General features: G+C 48.2%; 1 protein-coding gene across 7 annotated transcripts in view; it reads left to right on the top strand.

The window, feature by feature from the left end:
- The window catches only part of RBPMS (RNA binding protein, mRNA processing factor), a 186,189-nt gene extending 180,776 nt beyond the window's left edge, over positions 1 to 5,413 (top strand). For 5 of the 7 annotated variants that reach the window (XR_010134954.1, XR_010134951.1, XR_010134952.1 and 2 more), the window contains 2 exons: positions 946 to 1,049; positions 5,293 to 5,413. The gene's annotated coding sequence lies outside the window, so the exon portion shown is untranslated. The remainder of the gene's footprint in view (positions 1 to 945; positions 1,050 to 5,292) is intronic. The other 2 variants (XM_063709186.1, XM_055348350.2) reach the window with 1 other exon arrangement.
- Positions 5,414 to 9,498: the final 4,085 nt, after the last annotated feature.

The following is a 9,498-nucleotide window of genomic DNA, read 5'->3' on the forward strand; positions in this document are numbered from 1 at the left end:
GTCCTGGTGGGACCACTCAGAGGTGCCAGCTGAGCCACTGCCACCTTTCTGGGGAACCCGGACAGTCCGCAGCAGTACGTTATGCACTCCAGTTCTCATAAGCCTCGCATACTGGACACGACCTGTCTGCAGGGAGGGAGATCTGAGAAATGTTAGTGGGAAATAGGACCGCTGGTGTCCACATGCAGGGAGTTGGGCTTCCTTCCCTGGCACTGGAATCCTTGCTGTAACCAGCCGGCTCAGAGGCAGCCGTGCCTGCAGGGGGAATATTAGAAACTGATTCTTTGCTAGGTCTTTGCACCTTCGTATTTCAAAATTCTCAGACCCTAGGGTACAAGTAGCCAGATATCTTCACAAATGTGCATCCTTTTAGTTTTTGTTTTCCAGGAGGTGCTTGGAGCAAAGTTTAGTCCTTGGTGCCTGTGACAGACAGGGATTTCCTATGGCCTTGGGCTGACCAAAGCTCCTCAGCTCCTGGAGGTGGCTGTTTCTGGATCTTGCTGTGTGGGGGCCTCAGGTCCCATGCCTTTCCTCTGCAGGGCCTTTGGACAGTCCTCCGGGTCTAGGCCACAGCCCTTGGGATGCAACCACAGGGACGTGGGTGTAGAGTCCTGCTTGCTGGGCCTGCAGCCTCCTAGTGCGCCCTCAGCGAAGAGTTCACATGCTTTTCTTGGAATGTCCTTCCTCGCTGGCCCCCAGAAGCCTCCTCTTACTTGCTCCGCCAAGTCCTCAGTGCGTTTTCCTGGCTGAGAGCTTTTCATGTCGCATATCCAAGGCCATTCTGCAGCAGCCTCTGGTCCTCAGCTCAGCAGCAGAGGCCTTTGATCTCTTTCGGCGTTGCCTCTCTTGGCTCTCTGCCCTCAGAACAGGCCAGTCTTCAAGACCAAGGCAGCCTCAGGTGGAGGTTACTGTGCACCGTTAACGGGTGATCTTTCTTCATCCCAGGTCCCAGGTGTGTGATGGCGGCTGCAATCTGTCTTGTGGGTATTAATGCAATCTTCAGTGGTGGCTACTGTTCTCTAGCTGTTCTACAAAACTGGAGCATGCTGGTGAGTAACAGAGTCAGGGCTGAACAAGCCCTCAGGGGCGGCATGGCGAACACGTGGGAACTGTGGGCCTCTGGGGGTGGGGTCTGGCATTCCAGGTGCTCGTGCCCCTCCACCCCAGGTGATTCTGCCCGTAGCTCTTTAATATCTGCTCCAACACGGCCTGCCAGGGAAGGTCATCCCAGGACAGCAACTGATACATTTTTAAAGCGCATCACCCCAGTATTTGGTGCTCACCATGTCCTCCTTAGGTAAGGCTGGCACCACGAACATCTGGCTGTCCAGCGGCACCTGGAGTGAGGGATTCCACCTAGGGAAATGTTACTGAAACGAAGCTTTTCCCTTTAAGCATCGCCTTTTTTGGGGGGAAATTATTATTTGGAAATCTGTTTCAGATGTAATGTGTATATCCCCCCGTCTTATTAATCCAGTTATACTGCATATGATCAGCCATTTGATGACTTAGGGACATAGGATAATTACCCTGGAGCATGACTGAATCAGAATTCACAATGAATTTCTCCAGACTGTGGGCCTCTTAGTAGTTCATGGTTTTAGTGATCTGTCTTTTCAGTCGGTATCACCTGTCACTCCTCAGTTCGTTAGCTACTAGCAGGAAATGTAGTCTAAAAAAAAATCCTCCTGTAGCATTCCCAGAGGTGACCTTGCTGCTGGGTCTCTGGAAAGCCTGGCTTAGAGCGGCAGGAATGCCAGGGGCGAGTCTATGGTGGTTTATGTCTCAGCCTAAATAAAGCGGCAGGCTGCATCCCTCTGAGGGGCCTGTGAAAAAAGAGGAGTCTGAAGGGAACAAGATTCCTGCTACAGAGAACCAAGCGGTTCTGGCCAAGGAGGTGGGGCCGCATTTGAGGGGCTTAAGTCACTTCATACTCCGACCATACCTCTCATTGCCGACCCAGGAGCAGGCATCAGGTGTGTGCCACACTGGGCGACCCACCTCCCACCACCCCAGGGAGCTTTCCTACAGGAAGCCGGACCCTGCACTTTGGGCATTTTTCCCGGGGTGCCTGTTTCTTGCACTAACCCAAGCTTTTTTCACATCACATAGGGCAGCTGGGTCTATCCCACTAGGCCCACGGCCTTCTAGCTTTTCCTTTTGTCAAAGCTCTTAATAGTCATCACTCACTCAAACTTTTTTAAAAGACATGATTTTGTTCTTCCTCCTGGGGATATTTAAAAACCAATTACGCCACTTGCACATTTTTTTCCACTTATGCAATTTTTGAATGCTGGTTAGACATCATGATTTTTAAATGCAGCAAGTCAACCAAAGTAACAACAATGCAAGGAGCAGGAGTTTTCCTGGTAGGCCACGGAAGGGCCTAGTGGCGGGAGACAGAAAAGAGGGGACAGGTTTGGGTCACGGTCCTGGGGGCAGCTGAGGGTCAGGTTGCAAATGCCCCAGATGTGCCTGAGAGAGCGGCAGCAGCCAGCATGGAGGGGAGCAGTGGCGTTCTCAGCACCAGTGTGTTAAGGTGGGGCTCACAATTTCTTGGGGCCTTCTCTGGGTTACAGCAGCGAGTTTGGAGGGGGCTTTTCTCTTCCCAAATCTGAGGTCAGACAACAGTGCTTATGTGACCTACCCTTGGAGGGCAGAGATGGGCCGTTCTCCATGGGCCCCCAGGGCTGGAATGGAGTTCCAAACTGCAGAAGACCGTGCCCCTAGAGGCTCCAGAGACCGTGAACTTTTTCAGTGACACGTTTGAAAATCTCTCTATTACAAATTAATATCAGTACCTGATTTTTTGAAGATGAAGCTGACAGGTATTAAATGAAAACTGAAGCACTCTTAATTAGGAACCTTTGCCACATGATGGCCCATGTTTATTTGGAGTTGGGGGGAGAACATTCCTTATCTGACTTGGTAACCAGGAAGCCTTAGAAACTCTTGGGGAAGGAATCCTCAGGAATTAGGTCACAGAGCTGCAGATGGATCAAGGGAGGCTTTCCTCTGGGAGAAAAATCTCCCAAGGCATCGGACAGAGACCCTGAGTGCGTGCGAAGAGACCGCAGAGTGAGGGGCAGGCAGCGGGCATCCTGACCCCAGGCCCATCTGTCCCCACGTTCTGAGTTCCACCAAAGACCCGAAATGCAGTGTTTTAGAATTGTGTAATATTCCTTAAGAGACCAAGAGACATGCTCCAGTGTCTTCAAACTGGGACTGTTCCCACTTACCTGAGATAAGGAGATTTGTTCCCTGTCTTGACGTCCCATCACCTGTATGTCATAGTCGGCCCCTTCCAGGAAGGCCCCGCGAGGAGAACCTGCTCCTAATCAGAGCCTTATGCGTTCCCAACCCTGACCCCGCCATCCCTCCGTGGGGCTGTGTTCCCAGATGTCTTTGGATTCTGTTTAAAATGTCCTTGTTAAGACATTCCAAGGTTTGAACTCCGCTCCTAGCTAAACCTCCTCCTTGTTTACAGTGACTGAAATAGCCACATTTTGACCTTCTGTTCAGTCTGGGATCATCTGTGGTAGTGTGACTACATTCCTTTCCCATGCAAGGATCCCATTTACATGGCAGTTATGGACTTGCTCCCGCCCTCCTCCTGCCTATGTATGTTCCTTCTCTCTTCAGATTAGCCCTCCTAGGCAGCCATTCCGCCTGCTCAGGGGCTGGGGCATTGGGAAGCTGCGTGGTTCATTACCCAGGAAAGCTGGAGCCACCATATCCCCCTCATCAGGGCTGCGGCTACCCATGGAGGCTCAGGGTGCCCCTGGACTGGTGTACAGAACCCAAAGTGGGTCCCCTGGCCTGCTCCCAGGCCAGACGCCATCAACCCCAGGGGCCCATGTCTCAGTGCCACATGCCATAAATGACCCACCACTCCTGTTTTGTGTGTCCTACAGTCTAAGCGTTTGAATGGAGGGTTTGCATTTGGGCCACCTGCAAGTGACTGTGTCTGGGGTTTGAGGAGAAGGAAAAGGTCTCAGGAAAATAATGCAGGATGATCCCTGTCGAAGCTAAAGTGGCCTGGTCAGTGAGAACCCCTGTGAGGAGCTCAGAGGAGGAAGCCCTTAAGATCTCCAGAGGCATGAGTTCTGAAAGACAGTGGCCTGTATATGCTGAGGGGACTAGTAACAGAAGAGAGGAAGTAAGAACAGGCATGGCACGCTCTTGCTGAAACTAGACTGCGGCCAGGCTTTTGAAGGCCTTGAAGGATGTGTTAGGGATTTGGAAGCCACTGGAAAGATGAGCAGGGGTGGAGAGTGATTTAGGAATGTTGTCATGCTGCCCAAAGCAAAGTAGATGAAGATTCGAGGTAGAAGCACACATCTGCACAGGTGGCCCTAAGATGGTGATGGTGGAGTGGAAGGAGCAGATGAGCCAAGAGGACAGGAAATGAGGTCGGTGTAAAGGGCAGGGACAGGCCAGGGGTGCACAGGGATGAGTCTGGATTTGGCTGCCTTGAGGGCTGTCTACAGTAAGCATACTTAAGTGGATGTGCTAGAACTAATGTCATTATTTATTTGCCACAACCTAAAGAGACAGGCAAGTATTAGTCGCCCGTCACAGAGAAGGTCCGGGGTGTCCAGGGCCCACTGTGGAAAGCTCTGCCTGGCTTGCCCCTGCTCCGCCGGCCGTTACCCGCTACCCACTCATACTGTCGTCCAAAAACTGGGCAGTGAAAAGTCACAGGTCAGATACAAATTGGACAGATTTGGTGTGAACATTTACAAGCTCATCCCGTACGCTATGTTTCAGTGGTCACCTAAATATTCTCATTTCAGGACTTTTTAAAACACATTTTCCCAAATCTAACTTGGGACAAAATCTAACTTGGGACATTTAAATAGGTTATCAATAATTATCTGTTTTTCTTTATGGCCTCTTTCGGCACACAAATAAGCCTGTACAAAATTCTAGTGTATGCTGAGCTGATTGCCTTCTGCATACACCTTTTCTACAACTTCTCAAACGTGTGTGACATGCTGGTAAGATGGCAGGAAAAGGAGTGACTGAATAATACAATATAGCTGAGATGTGTTTCAAGAAAACCTCTGGGCCAGGGTAGGGGTCTGTGGGCAGGAGCCAAGGACTTGCCCCATGTTTCTAAGCAAGGTGAGACCACTGACACATGTGGTCAGCAGATATGTTCTATACACACATCCGCACACTGTCATCTAACCCATCCGTTCTCCCATCCACAGCATCTCCAGGACGAAGCCATCTCAACTAGGGAGGGGTTGACACCTGCTCTCCTAACATGTTTTCTTTCTGTTTCAGGCTTGAAAAACCCTTGCCCAGTTTTGATCCCTTCAAGACTTTGTCACAGCCTCTATCACACATCTGTTTTTCTCGAAGAAAAAAATATAATAAAAATGTTTTACTCTTTTACACTGTATAATTGTAAGAAATAGCGTGTTATTTGTGAATGCATGGTCTGAAATTTCTGTACAGTTTGGAGATATTTTCAAACGAAACCTAAGAGAAGTCAACAATAAAACCAAGAAAAGTGAGTATTTTTATACCAAACATTTTAAGTATGCTGGGATGGACGATCTTACACTGGTTTGGATCACAGTTTCTGTTCTTGACTTTTGAATGCTTGTAATTAAAAATATCTATTTTTTTCCTCTGAAGTAAGTTGCATGTTTGAGGCATGTTTCCAAATATTATCAAAATATCCTGAATTGTATTGTGAATATATAGAAATCTGTGCCTGGCCGAAGTCCAGGGTAAATTAGTAGCATGGTGTTAGATGTTAGAAACAGAACTGTTATTTGCAGTGTTAGGTCTAGGATCCCAGTTCTAGTAGGACAGCCCTGCAAGACAATCAACCAGAAGCCTCCAGGAGCTTCTACCTATGGCTTATTCACAACTGGGCAAGAAAACATCATTGGTAAGAACTGCTGAACAACTGGGCAAGAAAACATCATTGGTAAGAACTGCTGAGTGTGCCCTTAGAAAGCCCTGGCAGCTCCAGCTGTGACTATATCAACTGTGTGCCAAGTGTGAGTTTGTGCAGTTTTATGTTTCCACTCTCCTGTATGTGTAGCCACTCGATGCCTAACCTACCTTCCACAAGCCAGCCCCGCATCCCTGCTCCCCCAGTGGAAGTGCAGAGCCCACCTCACTGGTAAGGGAAAACCTTGGCTTGGGAGGCCAGCCCTGGCCCTTGAAGGGGTTGGCTGTGCCCAACCCACCTGGCTGCAGTGGGCAGCTCATGTCTCTATCTCCAAAGTGATGTCTGCAAAACACCAGCTGAACTCACCAGCTGAACTGAGCTGGTGTTCCCAACTCTTGGCGGCACTGGGCCAAACCGACCACATACCATGAGCTCCCAAATGGCGTGTGCTCACTGTGAGACGTCCTGCCACACCGCACAGGAGACGGAGGCAGTGGGCATTTGGAACCAATTCTATTCAGACTTTGTCAAAGCCAAAGTCAGTCTGGTGTTGTCAGTTGACACATCTCCAGAATTCATGACAGCTCAACCTCTCCCCTTGTACAGAAGCCATTTGTAAAACCACACTGACCTAAATTCAGCTGCCAAACACAGTCTTTCCTATTATCTGCTCGGCTTATGTTGAAAATTTCAATGTCATGATTACCTGGTTGGTTTGGGTTTTTGTTTTGTTATTTTCCATTAGAAATATAAAGATGTCAAGAAGCTTTTAAAGGTCAACACAAAAAACCAAGGCCAGGAGTGAGGGGCTCTTTCTTACCGTAAATAAGGGGAAAGGGCAGTTAGCTCAAGGACTTGTGACGGATCCACTTTGGTGTTCAAGGACCTGCTTATGCCCTCAGTGCCAATCGGCTCTTGGTGAGATGCCTGTACTCCTAAGGAAAATAGCCACTTCTGCAGTCTATTATGCTTTTATAACTGTTTAAAGGTACTTTTCTATTGTCATTTTTAAAAAATAAAGTGCTTATTCCAGCTGTCACACCATTGCTTGACAAATTCTTTTTTAGCAAGACCAACTACATGTATCCCACACTGCAGACAAGACGCCAGCAGATTTCGTTCCCATTGTCAGGCTTCGGCAGAGCTAAGCATTGGCCATTGAGCTTAGGCACAAAGAGATTAAAGGAGGAAGCAGACACCGGGGAAAGCCAGAGAGTAAGTCTGTAAACGCACAACCACAGTGGCTGGTGACCCACAATGACACCAGAGGCAGAGGGACCTCAAGGGAGGCCCCTCATCTACCTCAGCCTACAAAGCTTGACTCAGGATTATCTGAATTATATTAAAATGGCACTTGGGTTTTCTGCTGACTTAAATATATCTTACGCCAGGCATGGTGGCTCACACCTGTCTGTAATCCCAACACTGGGAAACTGAGGCAGGAGGCTTGCTTGATCCCAGGAGTTTGAGACCAGCCTGGACAACACAGCAAGACCCTCAATTTTAACATTAGCCAGGAGTACTAGCACCTGTGGTCCTAGCTACTCAGGGGACCACAGAGGAAGGACAACTTGAGCCCAAGAGGTCGAGGCTGCAGTGAGCCATGACTGCTCCACTGCACTGAAGCCTCCGCAACACGGCAAGACCGACTCCAAAACCATAAAAAATTTAAAAAAAAAAAAAAAGTGGAAAACCAGGCACCAATTGCCAAGACAATCGTGTTTTATATATACTCTCACCTACTCTTTTTTCCCCCAAAAGGAGAAAGCAAGCAAAAAAAAAAAAAAAAAAAAAAAAAAATCCAAGCAGTGGCAACAACCACTACTGAGTCTTGCTGGGTACTGAGATGACCCGCAGTGAAGCTCTCACAGCCTGCCTGCAGAAGAGCCTAGCCACCAAACGTAGGTTGTGTCCACTGCCTTCCAACCTACGTAACCGTAGAAGGCCAAAAGCTTTCCTGGGCCCAGGCTTAGAAGGCCACGCCAGCATGGCTCTCGGGCCCGCCTGATCTGCCTTTGGTCCACCTGTGAGCTCCAACTCATAGGCAACAGAGATTGGCCAAACAGCTAAGGAATGGAGGCTAGTGAGCTCTTAAGGGGTTTTGCTGCCTCGGGACTGCCCAGACTCCATCCCAGCCAGTCACTGGCTGAACACAGTCACCTATGATTTTTTACAGGGGGCCTTGGGATGGATGAGCACCCCAATCTTCCCCATGCTGATGACAGTCATTCATGATGTGCAAGTGACAAGTCTGGATGGTATTTACTAATCTAGTGTGACCTCCAGATATATTTCCACTCACCAGCCAGATACCAGCTTCATTAGGGTCTGTGCGAAGTTACCCTTTTTGTCACTCTATTGAACAGGAATGAATGCAGTATGTCTTCTGGAATCAAGAACTTGGAATACGAAAAAGGCAGGCTGTTTGCTCTTGCTCCCATGCAAAATGTCCCAATTTGTAGGCTCCAGAAAGATGGTAACTAAGCCCATCTTTTTGTGTGATTACCAAATGAACTCTTGTTAATGTCGAACTGATATAACTATAAAAGTGGCATCTGAAATTAAATACCATGCTTTCCACATCTATAACAAAATTACAAATTAAAGGAATGTGAAAAGAACCTTGCAATTCACAAAGTGAACACTACATTGCCAATTAATCACACCTGGGCTTCAGACTCAGCTGGACCCAGGGCATGCACATGTGTCCACCCTACTTTCATGGACTAGCTTGCAATTGTTATTGCCCCATCCCTGAATTCTGCGTTCCAATACACAAGAATTCTTGGTGTCTGTCAAGATGACATAAAGAAGTAATTTTTTTTTAAGAGACGGGGTCTCCAGACTGGAGTGTAGTGGCAGATTCACAGCTCACTTGCAGCCTCGAACTCCTGGACTCAAGCCATCCTCCTGCCTCAGCCTCCTGAGTAGCTGGGACTATAGGCGCGTGCCACCATGTCCAAATTCAACTAGTTGTTTCTGAGCGCTTTGGGCAAGACATGATCTGTGCTAAGAATATGGACAGGTTCCCAAAAGCACTCTCACCCACCCAGTTGGAAGGTTCTGGCACACAGTTGCTCTCCTCTCCAACTCTTAAACCATTCTCTCCACACCCTCATGGCATAAAACAACTTTACAGCCTGCATAGAAAACCTAAGAATATTCATTACCAGTGAGGTGTTATTTAAAACACTCATCCTCAAAAAATGCCTCTCCTAAAACTCTAATAACTATGATAATGAAAAACTGTATGTTGTCAGCAATTTGATCAAGAGCACTAAATTAGGAAATTTCAATAACTACCACTGTAAAGCTATCTGTCCCTGCTGTAGAACATCCCAGATGGAACTAATATTAACTCTTGTGTGAACTGGCCTGGCTCCATAGCTACCCAATCCTGAGAGATGCCAGTGCGCTGTGAGAACTAGGCCCCTCTGCAGCTCTCCAACGAACCTGCCACTTCCCTCTTCCTGACCCTCAGTTCAAACTCATTCCTATTTGGGGGGTGAGGGAGGAGGGAGCTCTTCCTACAAACCGTAATAATTTGCTGGTAAACATAAACAAAACAGTGAAGGCTTCCATTC

Source organism: Gorilla gorilla, chromosome 7 (assembly GCF_029281585.2).
Source record: "Gorilla gorilla gorilla isolate KB3781 chromosome 7, NHGRI_mGorGor1-v2.1_pri, whole genome shotgun sequence".
Lineage (NCBI taxonomy): Eukaryota > Metazoa > Chordata > Mammalia > Primates > Hominidae > Gorilla > Gorilla gorilla.